The sequence below is a fragment of the Triticum dicoccoides genome, chromosome 4B (assembly GCF_002162155.2).
Source record: "Triticum dicoccoides isolate Atlit2015 ecotype Zavitan chromosome 4B, WEW_v2.0, whole genome shotgun sequence".
NCBI classification, from domain to species: domain Eukaryota; kingdom Viridiplantae; phylum Streptophyta; class Magnoliopsida; order Poales; family Poaceae; genus Triticum; species Triticum dicoccoides.
Genome location: NC_041387.1, coordinates 383,984,610 through 384,001,542, shown reverse-complemented (window position 1 = coordinate 384,001,542; position 16,933 = coordinate 383,984,610).

Below are 16,933 nucleotides of genomic sequence, written 5' to 3'. Positions count from 1 at the left end.
CATGTGTTTGATCATATGCTACCCTTAATGCTTGTTGGATGATATTATCTCTTATATCCTTATATGATCATTCACTTGCTTGGTGATGAGTGCATGCTTTTAACTTCTATCATTTTGAGAGCTCCACCAAGATGTATGTGACATGGAAGAGTGACCCATGATCCGAACACATTGTGCACTTGCAGTCCAAAGCAAATTTTAAATAATGCACAAATTTAGGGGGACCTCTTGCTTATCCCATACTTCTCAAAGCGACGATGTTTTTAAATCTTATTATCATTTGTATAAGCTTTGGTCTATATGTTGTCATCAATTACCAAAAAGGGGGAGATTGAAAGTGCAACTATCCCTGGATGGTTTTGGTAATTCCTAACAACATATAGCTCATTCAGCTAATGCTATTTCAAGATAAATATTTTAGGAAAGCTCAATGTTTGGCATGGCATGGATGAGAAACATGGACCCCTCAAAATGCTAAGGACAAAAGGATTGGCTCAAGCTCAAAGCACAAGACTCTACATTTTTCATTTTAGTAATCCAAGACCACATTGAGTCCATAGGAAAAGCCAATACTATCAAGAGGGGGTGAGGTGTTGCTTAATGAGTTTCTTGCTCAAAGTGCTTAGTGATATTCTCCAAAAACCCTCAATTACTTTCTCACATCCACATATGTCCCAAACCAAAAGTCAAACTCGTCCCCACCGAAACTTTTTATCCGGTGCCACCGAGTTCAGTTGACATAGCAACTGCCAGAAACCCTAGTCTTTTTGGTCTCACCGTTAGGGATCTCGGTCTCGCCGAGATGGGATTGTAATCTCTCTGTTTCCCTTCATAACGTTTCGGTCAAACCGAGATGAGCGACCAGTCCCACCGGGATTGCAATGCAAACTCTCTGTTTCCCTTTTGTAATGTTTCGGTCCAACCGAGTTTGCCTTAGCAACTCTCTGTTTGTCTATTACCAAAATTGGTCTCACCGAGTTTGTGTTATCGGTCTCACCGAGATTACGTTATGCCCTAACCCTAACGATATCGGTCCCACCGAGTTGACATGTCGGTCCAACCGAAATGCCTAACGGTCACATTATGAACTAAATCGGTCTGACCGAGTTTCACGATTCAGTCCCACCGAGTTTGGTAAATTGTGTGTAATGGTTAGATTTTGTGTGGAGGCTATATATACCCATCCACCCACTCTTCATTCATGGAGAGAGCCATCAGAACATGCCTACACTTCCAACATACATTTTCTAAGAGAGAACCACCAACACTTGTGTTGAGGTCAAGATATTCCATTCCAACCACATAAATCTTGATCTCTAGCCCTCCCCAAGTTGCTTTCCACTCAAATCTTCTTTCCACCAAATCCAATCCTGTGAGAGAGAGTTGAGTGTTGGGGAGACTATAATTTGAAGCACAAGAGCAAGGAGTTCATCATCAACACGCCATTTGTTACCTCTTGGAGAGTGGTGTCTCCTAGATTGGCTAGGTGTCACTTGGGAGCCTCCGTCAAGATTGTGGAGTTGAAACAAGGAGTTTGTAAGGGAAAGGAGATCGCCTACTTCGTGAAGATCTACCCGAGTGAGGCAAGTCCTTCGTGGGCGACGACCATGGTGGGATAGACAAGGTTGCTTCTTCGTGGACCCTTCGTGGGTGGAGCCCTCAGTGGACTCATGCAACCGTTACCCTTTGTGGGTTGAAGTCTCCATCATTGTGGATGTACAATAGCACCACCTACCGGAACCACGGATAAAAAATATCCGTGTCAACATTGCGTTTGCTTCCTCAAACTCCTCCCTTTACCTTCATATGCAATTGTTTTACATTCCGCTGTTTTACTCTTAGAATTGCATGTGTAGGTTGATTGCTTGACTTGTGCTAAGTTGCTAAAATCTGCCAAGAACTAAAATTGGGAAAAGGCTGGCTTTTATTTGGTCAAGTAGTCTAATCACCCCCCTCTAGACATACTTTCGATCCTACAGTAACGCATTAAGAAAGATGACATGATGTAGAGGGATACACTCATGCAATATGATATAAACCCCATCTTTTTATCCTCGATGGCAACAATACAATACGTGCCTTGCTGCCCCTGCTGTCACTGGGAAAGGACACCGCAAGATTGAACCCAAAGCTAAGCACTTCTCCCATTGCAAGAAAGATCAATCTAGTAGGCCAAAACAAAATGATAATTCGAAGAGACTTGCAAAGATAACTTAATGACACATAAAAGAATTCAGAGGAGATTCAAATATTTCTCATAGATAAACACACCGAAAAAAGAGTTACATCGAATAGATCTCCAAGAAGACCGAGGAGAACTTTGTATTGAGATTCAAAGAGAGAGAAGAAGCCATCTAGCTAATAACTATGGACCCGAAGGTCTGTGGTAAACTACTCACAACTCACCAGAGAGGCCTTGGAGATGATGTTGAGTACCTCCGTGGTTGATTCCCCCTCCGGCGGAGCGCCGACAAAGGCTCCAAGATGGGATCTCGCGGATACAGAAGGTTGCGGCGGTGGAAATAGTTTTTCGTGGTGCTCCTGGATGTTTTCAGGGTACGTGGATATATGTAGGAGGAATAAGTAGGTTGGTTGTTGCTCGAGGGGCCCACGAGGGTGGGGGGCACGCCGGGCACCCTCGTGGCCACCTCGTTTGTTGCTTGACGTCCACTCCAAGTCCCCTGGATTGCGTTTGTTCCAAAAAGATCGCTCCCGGAGGTTTCATTTTGTTTGGACTCCGTTTGATATTCCTTTTTTCCTTCGAAACACTAAAATAGGCAAAAAAACAGCAATTCGGGGTGGGCCTCCGGTTAGTAGGTTAGCCCCAAGAAATGATATAAAAGTGTAGAGTAAAGCCCATAAACATCCAAAACGGGTAATATAATAGCATGGAACAATAAAAAATATAGATACATTGGAGACGTATCAATCCTCTAACCTTTGTAGGTACCACTAACTTTCTCTCGTGCATGCACACGCCCTCCTCGCCATCCCCCTTCCTCATCATTCTATCCATCGCGCACATTCTTTTTTTTCTTTAGGTCATTCTCCCAGAGTCTCCACAACTCCTTTCCGACACACACCGATTGATAAACCTCTCTAGTGATGTCTGCCTACAACATACACACGCACCTTCAATCTCCTCTTTTATGTGTCCTTGCCTCGTGTCTCTCATACGGTCCCACACACATGTCAAGTCTCGCCCCTCCTTTCATCGATATCACAACCGCACACTCCTCCCCCTATCTAGCTAGTAGCTGGGCCTCTCGCACCACCTCCTAGCTCCATTCTCTCTGTCTATCCGTCTCGCTGGGCCTTATTTGCCTCTAACAAATGGACATACACTGACCGATCTCCCGCTATACATATAGCTAGCTAGGTCCTTATAACTCGTTTTTCCCCACGCGTCGATCGATCTACCTCATTAGTTATGGTTCTCCCTTTCTCCGACAAACAACAATTGATCTACCGATCTAGTTAGGTTTGCTTACCAAACACATGGTTCCCCTTCATCATCCATGGATGCGTCCCGACAGATCTATCACGCACAGGCACACATAGAAACACATCCCCACTCTTTTGATAATATTGCAGTTCCACCCTCACTTTGTCTAGTAGGCCTCTCCCACCATCTTCGAGAAGCAACTCCATCACCCATCCAGCACTCTACCCCTCTCCCTCCCTCCCCCTCTCTCTCTCCTATCTCTCTGTCCCATCCTATTTCGCGTCCTTCAGTTATGTATGGATGTCGACTGATCTCCCTTAAGACATAGTTGGGTCTCTCCTTCTCAACACATTTACGAGTCGTTCTACCTCTATAGTTAGGCCTCTGCCTACCCCTCCCCCACCCCCTCCCCCACACACAAACCGATACATCAAGCGCTCTAGTCATGTCTCCCTGCCACACACAAACTTGACCTGTGCCCTCTGACGTTCCGGTAGGTCAGTCGCCCTATATCTTTGACTTTCACACACACACACACAATTTCGATGGCTCTCTTCATCGATCTCGCACCCATCCACTTGATCCTCTCTTCGACTCTATCGATATCTATGACCCGTCCCTCTCTTCTCGTGGATCGCCCGACCCTCTATATATGATATGGATAGGCCACACACATTGCATGCAAAAATTTGTTTGAGATGTCATCGACACATATACCCAAAAATACATTCACGAAATCAACCCCACCCCCACCCCCCCAAAACAAAAAACACTCACTAACGCGGTTTGTATCTCTCACACACACCCACGTAGGTGGGGGACGTGCACGAAGAGAAGAGGTGCATGCACAGCACACGTACTCCCATCTCTTTCCCAACCACACCCACGCGGGTACACGGTGGAGCTCATTTCTGTACGAAAAGGCAGCCCACGTGGTAATTTGGCACGTGTACTAGTTTTCCACTTGGTGGAGGGAGGATCGTCTACCACGGGTGAACAAACAAATTGCGACTTGACGCGTTATGTTAAAAAAGAGGCAAACCATGTGGGGCCTACCTTAGAGGCAAGGCTCTATACACTAGAGTACCTTTGATGTGTCCCGTCAACTTGCAGAACGAGGAGAAGCTTGCTTAGTACGCCGTCTCCCCCGCCCACGGGCGCGGTGGCTCGCAGAATGAGGTGAAGCTTGCTTAGTACTGTACGCCTTATGCCCGCTCCCTCGCCCACGCGCGCGGTGGCTCGCAGGACGAGGAGAAAAGTTTACTACTCCCTCCGTTTACTCCTCGTCCCTACTACCTTGGTTATAGAGATTATCATATTGTTTGGAATATATATGTCCTTTAGTAGATTTCAATATGAACTACTAGTACATACTCCAAACATTGATGCATATAGATGTATTTTAGAGTGTAGATTCACTCATTTTGCTCCGTATGTAGTCCATATTGAGGCCCTGTTTGGTTCATAAGCCCTAGGACTTTTTCTATTCCCAAACAAAAGATCCCTACTCCTTAAAAAGTCCCTCCCTGTTTGTTTTCAGGGACTAAAAAGTCCCTAGTCCCTCCCTAGAGGTTATTGAATGACCATGTTACCCCTAGTATATAGAAAAATAACAACCAAACAACACCATGGGGCAGCGGGGGCAATGGGTGCAGGGAGGGGCATTGTTGGAAAAGTCCAAAAAAAGACTCTCCTTGAGAGTCTTCTTCATTAAGTCCCAAAAAGCAAGTTTTAGTCCCTAGTAGTCCCTCATGTTTGGTTAAAAAGTCCCTGGAAACAAACACCCCTTGAAACGGACGTAATAGTATGCACTCTCCCTCGCCCCTTGACCCTCGCCCACGTGGTGGACGTGCAGCAATTCATTCGGTCTCATATAGCCAGAACAATATATACTACAGTACCATTATTGCTCGACTTCCCGAAGAGGCGGAGAGCCAATCGCAAGGTTAATAGTTTGGAGATGCTCACTTCCGCGACGTGGGCAGTTGCTGCCTCCCTCCGCCCTCCTCAAGGTTGAGCTACGTCCCGACATACCTCAGGTACAACTCCCTTTACAACCGGCTTGCACCACTGCTCCAGCTGCCCACATCACTCCATGTGGATATTTCTCTACTTCTTTGCCCCGCACATACCTCTACTGGCTTCTACGTACTGTATTTGTGATGAGTTTATGTCTCATCAACTAGTCCCAGTAATCTTATTCTAATCACACTTCTTCAATTTCTTTTCCACAGGGATGCTCATCTCGATTTTGGTGAAACTGCACAAAATGATCCGATGGCCAAAAGGTTGCAAACGTCATTTCTTAGGAAGCTCGAACGTTGCCAGCAAATTGAAGCCTGGTTAGGGTTCACGGTTCAAGGGCTAGGGACTGCATGGATCGTTTTTTTCTTTAGCTGCCTCTGTTCGAAAATAAGTGTCAACTTTAGTAGTAGTACAAGTTTGTACTAAAGTTTGCATAAAGTTGAGACACTTATTTTGGAACGGAGGGAGTACGTATTTGCTATGATCTGTCAATCATTGAGATGCAATAGCATGCATGTTAGTCTCCTTTGTATTTGATGAAATGTTGCAACGGACAACCTTGGACGCAAGATACATGTAACAGAAGCTGGAAGCTTCATAGCATTGTACAAATTTATGTAACAGAAGCTGGAAGCTTCATAGCATTGTACAAATTTATCTCGCTGATAAATTACAGTACGTACTATACTAGTACTTCCTCCATTCCTAAATATAAGTCTTTGTAGAGATTTCACCATGAACCACATGCGGATGTATATAGATGCATTTTAAGTGTAGATTCATTCATTTTGCTCCCTATGTAGTCCACCTAGTGGAATCTCTACAAAGACTTATCTACTAGTAATAGCTAGCCCCCACTACTAGGAATTCTCTATCCTCTCCTTGAGCCACATCATCAAAATTAATGTAGCCGTTAGTTGAACTAAATCAGTCCATAATAGCCATCTGATCTAGACGTTGATAGGCTCCACACTAAGCCACATGCAAGCATGCAGAAATACTATGGCATGCATGTGATTGGGTTTTAAATCACATCAACATGTCTGCATGCAATCATGCACCGGTAGCATGCATGCAAGTGAGCTTTTAAGTCCCATTAACATGTCAAAAAGAGAAATATAATCCCATTATGCCGTAGGAGTTGGCTGATATTTTTTCTTACGTGGGATGATCTAAATGATGATGGGAGTTTTTTTAGTTTGGCTACCACATTTGTCATGCGGTTATAGAGTTTTTAGTTCTATGAAATCGATAATTTTACGTAGAGAGATATACGGCTGTTCCGCGGCAACGCGCATGGACTCATCTAGTATTTAGGAATGGAGGGAGTACTATGTAAAGAGTTAGGTGTCGCACGGTGTCCAGAAAATATGGTGATAGTGTGAGGTGGGCCATGTAATCACTGAACCTGCGTGTTTTCACTGCTCTTGCACTCCTCCGCTGTAAGAATGGAGAAAATTGTAATCTAGTAGTACCTCCTTTCACCGAAAGCATGGGACATCCAGCAGTCCTACCACCTCAGTAATATAGACCAATGAGCCGTCAAATCACATAGACCCAGCAGTAAGTTGGACGGACAAAGCAACCATCACTCTTGAATCCGCTTCTCCCTTCAATGCAGGCGCCAGTGAGAGGTCGCGTCCGCTCTGCCCGGGCATGAATGTGGCACCGATTCTTTGGAGCGGCGCGGTCAGCGCACGCGGGCGATGGAGGGGCTTTTGGTGGGCCAGGCTGGTCAGGAGCGGGCGTGGCAGCTGTCCGCCTGTCCCTACCGGGCGCCCGGAAACGAGAGGATGCACCAACTCTCACGGCTAAAATCGTACACTACACACCATCTCTCGGTAGGAGTAGGTCAATCTGTCGCTCTCTCTAACACGCACACATCCTGTTAAACACACACACACACACGCACACGCACACACATGTTCATAGAATAGGAAAATCGTGCGAGTGAGAAGCCACAGGAAGTGAGATACAAATGGAGTACATACAAGAAGAGAAGAGGTGACGAATATTCCATCAAACCTGGACTGAGGAGTAGTACTTCCTCCATCTAGGTGTTAAGTCATCTTACGGAAATCAGATATTCCCAAAATGTTTAGGTGTCATCCATTAACTTCGCATCTCAATCCCCTCCTGGCCTCGTTGCTAGCGAGCATTGTTACTTAGGGAGCGTTTGGATCCTTAGCAAGAATAGCTTATAGCATAGCCGGGCTAGGTTAGGCCTTTGGAACTATTAAAATATGTTAGCTTTTGTGGCCCAACTAGTTTGGGTAGGCTAGAAAAACCTTGCTAGCTCAGGAGAGCCAGATCGGCTCGCTTCCGACGGCGAACTTCGTGTAGTAGTAACATAGACTAGTAACATAGACTAGTCTAAGTTACTCACCACTATGACCAGCCTAATCAATGTAACCAAACGCTCCTTACTCTGCCTTGTTATCTCCCCCGGAAACCCAATGCATGGAGCACAACTACGCGTTGATCAGTCAAGAAATCAAAGTCGGCTTGCATGCGAGTTAATACGTGGCCCTGCATGGTATCTAAAACGGCATCTCTTAGTTGTTTGGATTAATTGTTGCATTTAGAGACAGAAATCAGGGCTTTGATTGGAGGAATGACCGGTCAAGTTTCTCCTTCTCCTCCAATCTGCTTGCACCTTGGTCCCGCTACACCTTCTAACGTGACTTATTACACCTAGACGGAGGGAGTACTACGAGATATGGTGGCACACCGACTTAGGTCGAATACAAGTTCCCAAAATTGTGTGCATGTTATAATAAGGATTCACTTAAAATAGTACGTGAGCGAACAGAGGGATCAATTGGACAGTGTTCCCGAGCAGTAGCGAGATGTGTGAGGTAAGATACACCACTGGCGCTTTTAATTTTTCTTATTAATTTGTTTGTTTCACCCTCTGACTCATGGGACCCAACATACTACGTGGAGAGAGGTAAGGTGACTAAGGCTACATTATTTCTGCACCACTGTGGATAGTCTTACCACCAAAGCCACATGACATGATTATGATTTAAATCCCAATGACTCTCACACAAAAAAACACGGCATGCTTGTCACACGAATGCAGGAATGTATAAAAGGTTATTTTCCTCTCATTGAACATAACAGGAGGGTTGTGTAGCTGGTTAGCCTGTTCTCTCATCAAACTTGAGGTCTCGGGTTCGATAACTACACTTGAGCATAATTCATGCCATGAGGATTCTTTGACTGGTCAAAATGGATGGATACGGAGCTATACGATCTCGTAGTTACCGTATAATCACCTCATTACGTATAAGCTGCAGCCTCGGCGCTTGTTTTCTAGGGTTTGCACTCTTCACACTCTCTCTCTAGTATATATATACACGCTGGAGCCTCAGCGCTTGTAGTTGCTCTCTTCACACTCTCTCACCCTCTCCAGATCTAAACAAGACTTCGTTGGCCTCTCTCTCTTAGTGCTTGTAGTTGCTCTCTTCACACTCTCTCACCCTCTCCAGATCTAAACAAGATTTCGTTGGCCTCTCTCTCCCCTCACTCTGGTCAAAGAGCCGGCAGGATCCGTTTGCCGGGAAGGGAAGGAGGCTTAACATTATCTCGGTCGGCGAGGGAGGGAATCCACTACCAGCGCAGTTGTTCACTTTCACCCAGCAGCGGCGCGGGAGGGCCTCCGACCCCTTCTTCTTCGCCTCCGTCCGGTCGCCCACCGAACCACGCCCCAAGAACCTTAAGGTATAATTTCCACATGCATTGCTCTAGCTGCATGTGGGCTTTTTCCGCTTCTGCACTCGAATCTACGTGTTGGATCAAACAGGAAAGTAGTGGGGAAAGTTGTATACCATGAATCTAGGATGTGGTTCAAAGAGGAAAGTAGTGGGGGAAAGTAGTGGGAAATGTTGTATAGCATTAATCTAGGTCGTGGTTCAAAAAGGAAAGGAAGGGGTAAAGTAGTGGGGAAAGTTGCATCGCATGAATCTAAGACGTGGTTCAAAGAGGAAAGGAATGGGGGGAAAGTAGTGGGGAAAGTAGTATAGCACAAATCTAGGACGTGGTTCAAAGAGGAAAGGAAGGGGCAAAAGTACTAGTACAGACTGGCTATCCAGCACCTACATTGGTCGAAAAGGGAAAACAATGACAAACGCAGTACGCACATCTGTAACGAACTGATCTTTTGTTTTGGGGGACAAGGTTGTAGAGTTTGAGCAGGACTAGATTTGTTGCGCTCACATAGGGAAAGGTGTCTAAAGATAACAAAATTGGGACCAACACAAATATGCTCCTTGGTTGTTTGTTCTTTGTTGCAATAGACTGTGCATCACCACAGTACATCGGTAGATGCACATGGTGCTGGTGCATCCACTCTCCCGTGCAACTCTTTAGCTGTTGTTAATCTAAGGCCCTGTTGTTAAAAACTACTTAGTCCCTACCTGCTTGGTTTCAGGGACTAAACATGGACTAGAGGTTATTAAATGACATGCTAAAAGACCATGTTACCCCTAGTAATGAACTAATAGAGACAAGGTGCGATGCGTGGCAGGGGCAACTGTTGGAAAAAGTCCTAAAAAGACTCTCCCTCGGGGTCTTCTTTCTATAGTACCAAATGTCCACTTTTAGTCCCTAAAAGTCCCTCCTGTTTTGTTTAGATGGGACTGACACGGAGTTTTTTTAGTCCCTGCACCAAAATGTCCCTGTAAACAAACACCCTCTAATAATGCCGCTGGAAAATTGATGCAATGCCACAGTTAAAAGAAAATTACATGTTTAACAAATTTTATTGTTAATATAATCTCTATGTTAATATTAATCAATGCCACCGTTTGAGAAATGCTACTGTCTTGCTTTCTTTCCCATTTAGATAAGGTAGATGTTTCTTTTTGTTGGCTTGTGTGTCATCCACCGTTATTGACCACTGGTTGTTTCCTTTGCACCTTTGTGTAAACAGGGTTATCTACTTCACCTTGTTGCCATTGTGACCTTTTGTTGCACTGCACAAAACACTTTTGTTTTAAGAGTGTTTTGTGTAGTTCAACCAAAATGTCACACCGACAACATTGCTTGATTGCTTGATCTTAGTGGAACTACACAGGAGGAGATCTTACTTCCTATCTGTGTTGGCAAATTTGGTTCAGATCTTCTTCTTGTGAGTTGTTTGAATTCCGTGTCATGAGAGATCAGTACTAGCCTTCTTTCACATGATTCTAGAGTGTGCTTTCATATGTTGTGCTACTTGTACGGTAATGTTTCTTGATTTTAGTGAACTGCACAAATGGAGACAAGACTTCCAATCTGTATGTGCACCGTAATATTCCATTGAGTTAAGATAAGGATATTTCAGAACTGTTGGCCTGTTTTTGCCACTTTCATCAGAAAATTAATGTCATTGTTTAGTGCTATACTTGTGCTCCTGAATTGACATGCCAAATATTACATTGAAGGCGAAGCTTGTCTGTTATTGAACCAAGTGATGAAGGGGAAGAACAAGCGGAAGAAAAACAAAAATCAACTCCCGGTGCTGTAATGAAGCACTGGAACTATGATGACACAAGTAAAGATATAGTTTTGCATCTTAATTTATTGCTATGGCTGGAACGAGCAATTGTTTTGCCACTGATTTGATGCCACTCTTAATGTACTACGTAACTATCTCTACTTGTGCAAACAGGGATCTTCTCTGAAGATACCATATATTTTAGTGGAACTGCACAAGAAGATGTTGGAAACATTAAACTAATCGAGGAGAATATAGTAAGCGTGGCCACCATAGTAGATAGCAACAGATGGTTCTGGAGAAGTGCTTCATCTGTATGCTCTACACAATAAGCCTCCTGACAATTGTTGGTACTCGCCCACTGATTTCATCCATATGATTGAGCTTTGTCATCTCTATTGGTGTTGTGCTACTATTTAGATACTGACATGAAAAAGTGGTATTGTCCTTGAGAAGTGCTTCATCTATGCTGTTTTAAATATTTCCTTTCCTTTTTTCGAGCAAATAGGGATGCTAGCATTTAGTTGTCCTCTTGTCTTTGCACAACAGGATCATCCTCCTCTGAAGAATAATATAGAGTATGTGAAGTGACTAGTTCCGATTATGCCAGGATGAAGAATCCCTGTCTATCTTCTCATCAGAAGGAGTAGTTGAAGGATGGTTACATTACTCCCCACAAGACCAAACTAACTTCAGCTCAGAAGGACTGACAAATCTCCATTTTCTTGCTGTGATGCGTGAATACAATGTTGTTCTAGGATTCTTTCCGGTGAGTTCCATTTTTCTAAAAGTGTGCTCTACATGGACCATGTAGGTTCCTGTTTGAACTGTCAATTCATAGAACAATTTGCTTTATACTAATCACTTTTTCGTATTTGTGCAAATAGGGGTGCTCAGCTTGATTTCAATTGGAACTGCACAAAATGTTCATGAATACATTGAATCATTCATTTCCACCACAAGAGAGGAGGTGCCGATAAGTTCAAGGCGTTGCAACATATAAGGGCAAAATCATACAAGCTACGCACGAACTTGGTTTATTTTGGTGGAACTGCACAAAAAGAACAACTGGTTTATTTAGCACAAGGTGCCATGTCAATGTCCGAGCTGATGGCAAACCCTGCCCATTCCACAATCATAGGCATTTGATATTTTGGAATGGGATAACCTTGTCAAATTTTGCTCATTGATTTTAGCAAGAAGACATGCGTTTGATATTTTCGAATGGGACGCCCATTGCTGTCAGCAGCGTCGATCAATTTGTTCTTTATTCTTTAGTTGTGAAGTAAATGTTGGCTCTGACATGTGAGTCGCTGAGATGCATAATCATCGATTGTTTTGAATGTTCTCTGTGAATTGCCAGCCCTGTGTGTTTGATTGCAATGTACAGAAACGCTAAAAAGCTGCTCAAAGTCTTTGTACTCCTTATGTTCCTCTTTACTTCACACATTGTGAAAGTGCATACTTTTTTGTATAAGATTGGTCAAAGTAGAGATACTTTGACTACAGACAATACATGTGAAACTGCTGCAAACGAGGTTATCACCCTTGGAATAATGCTAGTACATATTGTTTTGCATGTTCATCCAATGCCAGTGATACAAGAATTCGAACTAATCGAAATAAATTCATTCATACACGGTTGGATTTCATATCAACATGCCGGATTTCATTACATTTCATACATTATTCAACTAAAAAAGGGTGCGTTGGAGGTATAATTAATTAACCGAAGCTACCCACCTGTGTCCGGTTGAGCCGAACAGAAGCTTCAGTGACTTAACTGCAGGTGTAGTTGCGTAACTGACATGTGGCCTGTTGGGCCCATGTGTCAGTCAGCCAACTGCACCAGCAGTTAAGTAGAAGCAACATCCGTCTCCAACACAGCTCTCCGACTCCACATCGCCGCCAAGAAGCTAACCGGCCGTCAATGGTCAACCCGCCTAGCTTGGCTTCAACCGGAGGGTAGCAGCGGTGGCATTACTTGGACCCGAGCGGCGGCGACCTACCATGTTCTACTCTTCCTTGTTTTATGTGTGGCGCGGCCTCGTTAGCAGCGGGGTCGGGCCTCGGCGAAGCCGGCGATGTCCTCTGTCTCGTTCCCGGCGGGCGGTGCCTCGGCGGAGCGGTGGAAATCCTCCCCCTCATTGCCGGCAGGGTGGGGCCTCGGCTGAGCCGGCGATGTCCTCTGCCTCGTTGTTGGTGGGGCGGGGCCTCGGTGGAGCCGCCGGTGTCCTCTGCCTCGTTGTTGGCGCCACGGGGCCTCGATGAAGTAGGGCCTCGTCGACGCCAGTGGAGCAGGGAATCGTCCGAGCCGGCATTGTCCTCTGCCTCGTCCTCGGTCTCGCCAAATAGTGCCTTGCCCGCTTCATCGCCCTCTTTGTAGGTGGCCGCAGCCTCCGCAACCCGCATGCGGTACTGCCAGCGCTCGAGGCGGCCCTCGCGGGCGGAGCGATACGAGTCGAGCAACGCCTCCTGCTCCGCCCGCTCCGTGGCGATCTTCTCCTCCACCTACAAGTGCTCCTGGAGGACATGGTGGTTGTAGGCGGTGTCGGCATGTGCCTCCCGGAGCTGCTCCTCACGCTTCTGCCTCACGGTGTCCATATATTGGGCACGGGCCTCACCGATGGTCATGGTGCAATGCACTGGCGAGGATGGCGCGGAGGAGGGGGTTGGCGCCGGATCGTCGACTAGCATGTGCTCCATTAGGACGTAGTCGCCCTCTGGCTGCCTGCCGGCAAGCCAATCGGCAGCAATGGCTGCCATCTCCTCGTGGCCCGTCATCCGCCCGGCCCGAAGAGTGCTGGAGCGCGAGGAAGCCATGGTAGGCAGTAGTGGTGTGGATAGGAGAAAGGGAACGGATGCGGATGACTGCGGCTTTGGCCGTCACAACAGTTTATATAGCAATGGTGGGCGGCGGAGGGACAGACATGTGGCGCTAGAGAAGCCGCCTCGGCAACCGCGTATCATTAATGTTGGCGGCAGATGGATGGACGGATGGTACTTGTGTCGTTTGAAGGTGGAGCAATCACCTGCACCGGGAAGCGGGGCGGGCGGCGCTGATTGTTTCAGGCGGAAAGCGTGTGCGGGCGAGGAGATGACTTTACTTGGAGAGGATGACAATGGGGACCCACCAAGGCCATAGCCTCACGTACGCAAGTGCCTCCTTATTATATAAAACTATAGTTTTTTTGATTCCTCGTGGTTTCCTGACATCACGATCCCACACCATTGTCAACCTATGTAGTCAATAAACGAGAGAATTGCACAAGAAGCGGCCGACAGCTGGGACCAAGCAGCTCGAGCAGTATTTGTGTTTTTGAGGTGTGAGCACTGCAGAGTTTTTCTTGAGCGATGTTTAGCCCAGATATTAATTTTTCTCCTCTGAACAACAACAAAAACATCGCTGCAGGTATTAACTGGGCGGGCTGTGGCCCGTCTAGCCCAGGCCAAATATCCACCCGAGATATTAATTTTTTTCAAGCTGAAAATGGCTAGCCCAGCTATACTTTTTTTAGGAATACCCAGGCAAGGTCAAGTTGTTATTCTCCGCCCCGCTGGGCTGCAAATATTTCCTAGGAGGGATGCATTAGGCTTAACAAGAAAGTGGGCTTTAAGAAATAATAAATGGGATGTAATTATAAAAACTGGGCAGTAACTATAAAAAATGCACCAAACACATAATTACTTTATAACATATTATTTTTGGATATTGAAAATTTTAATTTCATTAATTGTTGCGAGCGCAATGTTTTGTTGGATTTTTACGTAATATAAATTTATATTGAAACTGTACTTAATCTGACTAGAAATTTCAGGATAAAAATATTTCGGATCCCATCAAAATGTGGCAAATTTTATTGAATTCTGTTTTGAACGGTTGGTTGAAATGGGCTGTACTTTTAACAAACTGTAAATGGGCTGTAGTAAATTCCATTAGAATTCAAAAATGGGCTGCACATTCTTACAAATCTCAAATGGGCTATAAGTTCTCTGCCACACACTTGTGGCCTTATTAACTTGACGCGTCCCCTCAAAAAAAAGAGTTGACGCGTGTGCAAGGCTTTGTCAACTTATAGTCAACACACGGTTCTAGCAGTTGTGGCTGTTGGATGTCCATCCAACGGATGTCGAGCTTCTTCTTCAATCTCGGATATTCTAGCTTCACCCGCCCAAAAAAAATGATTCCTCCCCCTGACATCTGGGATGCACTGTTTCGGAAGCTGACATGTGGGCCTACTAAGTTGACGCGTACCAAGGGCTTTGTCAACTTAGTCAATATAAACAATTCTAGCTGTAGTGACCGTACGATGTCCATCCAACAGTCATCGTGCTTCTTCAACCTCTGGTCTTCTTGCTCCAGCCGACCAAAGCAGCGCCGGTCATGCCGCCTGCTCCTGCCTCCCGTGGCCGGCTGTGCTGTCGTGGAGGCCTCACCGCCCCCTACTACTCCCACCGCTGGCCAGGCCATCCCTCCACTCACCCACACCCCCTGTTATTCTGCAGCAATGGTAGCCTCACACCGTAGCCGAACCAGTGAACCCTCGTACTCCTCTCTGCGTGGGAATCCACTGCCACGTCTTCCCCGGCTCCGTGTCGTCCCCTTCCTAGGCCTCGCTGTCGTCCACCGCCGTGATACTCTCGGCGTGGCGTGGTCAACGTGGTCAAGGAACGACTTCCATCGGAAGTGGACTATACGTGGAGAGGCTAACAGCTGGGTCCACGACCGCAGCAAGGAAGTGCCTCCTTATTACGCGGAAAATAATGATTCCTCCACCTGACAGCAGGGACCCACCGGACGGGCCACTGTATTTCGCGAAAAAAGCATTTCCCCCCTGACTGCTGGAACCCACCAGCTACATCTTCACACGCAAGAAAGTGCGTCCGGGCAAAAAAAAAGATTCTCCCCCTGCCTGCTGGGACTCACCAGCTACATCTTCGCACGCAAGGAAGTGCCTGACAGTCGGGAGCCACCTGGTCGAAGCGTACGTAGCGTTGTCATTCTGGTCGTGAACGTGTACGTACATACTGGTCGATGTAGAGGCGCACACGTGTCATAGTAGAGGCGCGCACGTGTCGTAGTAGAGGAGCGCACGTAGAATGTACACGTACGTACAACAGCCAGGGTGCAAGAAAGTAAATACGACCACGTACGTACATACGGGAGGGGTCTCAAACGCCTACTCGCGCATACATACGGCCAGGGCTCGTGTACATGGCTGGGTCGGAACGGAGAAACAACGTCATTGTCGTGTTCATGGGGAGCCAACCGACTGGGTCGGAACGGAATGTGTCGTCGTGTTAATTAGGAGGGCTTGGACGGAACAGGCGATGGAAACGAGGCCTGGCGTACTGCAGAATGGAGGAAACGACCTTGTTTTCAACCGGCCACGTTCAAAACGGGATCCTGTTCGTCGGGAGGGGTCTAGCATACCGCGAAACGGAGGAAACGGACTTGTGTTGGACCTCCTACGGTCGAAACGGGGTCCTGTTGATCGGGAGGGGTGGGGCATACCACAAAACAGAGGAAACAAACTTGTGTTGGAGCGCTACGGTCAAAACGGGGGTCCTGTTCATCGGGAGGGGTGTGGCGTACCGCAAAACGGGACTCCACAGGATACTGTTCATCTCCACCGTCGACCTCCTCCAGCCTCCACAGGCTACTGTTCATCCACCGTCGACCTCCTCCAGCCTCCACCTATGACTGTTCATCCACGGGCTCCTGTTCATCCAGCCTCCACAGCGCGCTACTCCACTCGCTATTGTTCAACCACCCCTCTCCACGGGCTCCTGTTCAACCACCCCTCCACGGGCTACTATTCATCCAACCCTCCACCATCTACTATTCATACAGCCCTCCATGGGGTCGTCCTCTTCATCCAGCCTTCCATGGGGTCCTATTCATCCAGCCCCAACCGGCTCGATCGATCGGGGTCCTGTTCATCCAGAGGCAACACCACGGGGTCTTGTTCATCCACCCC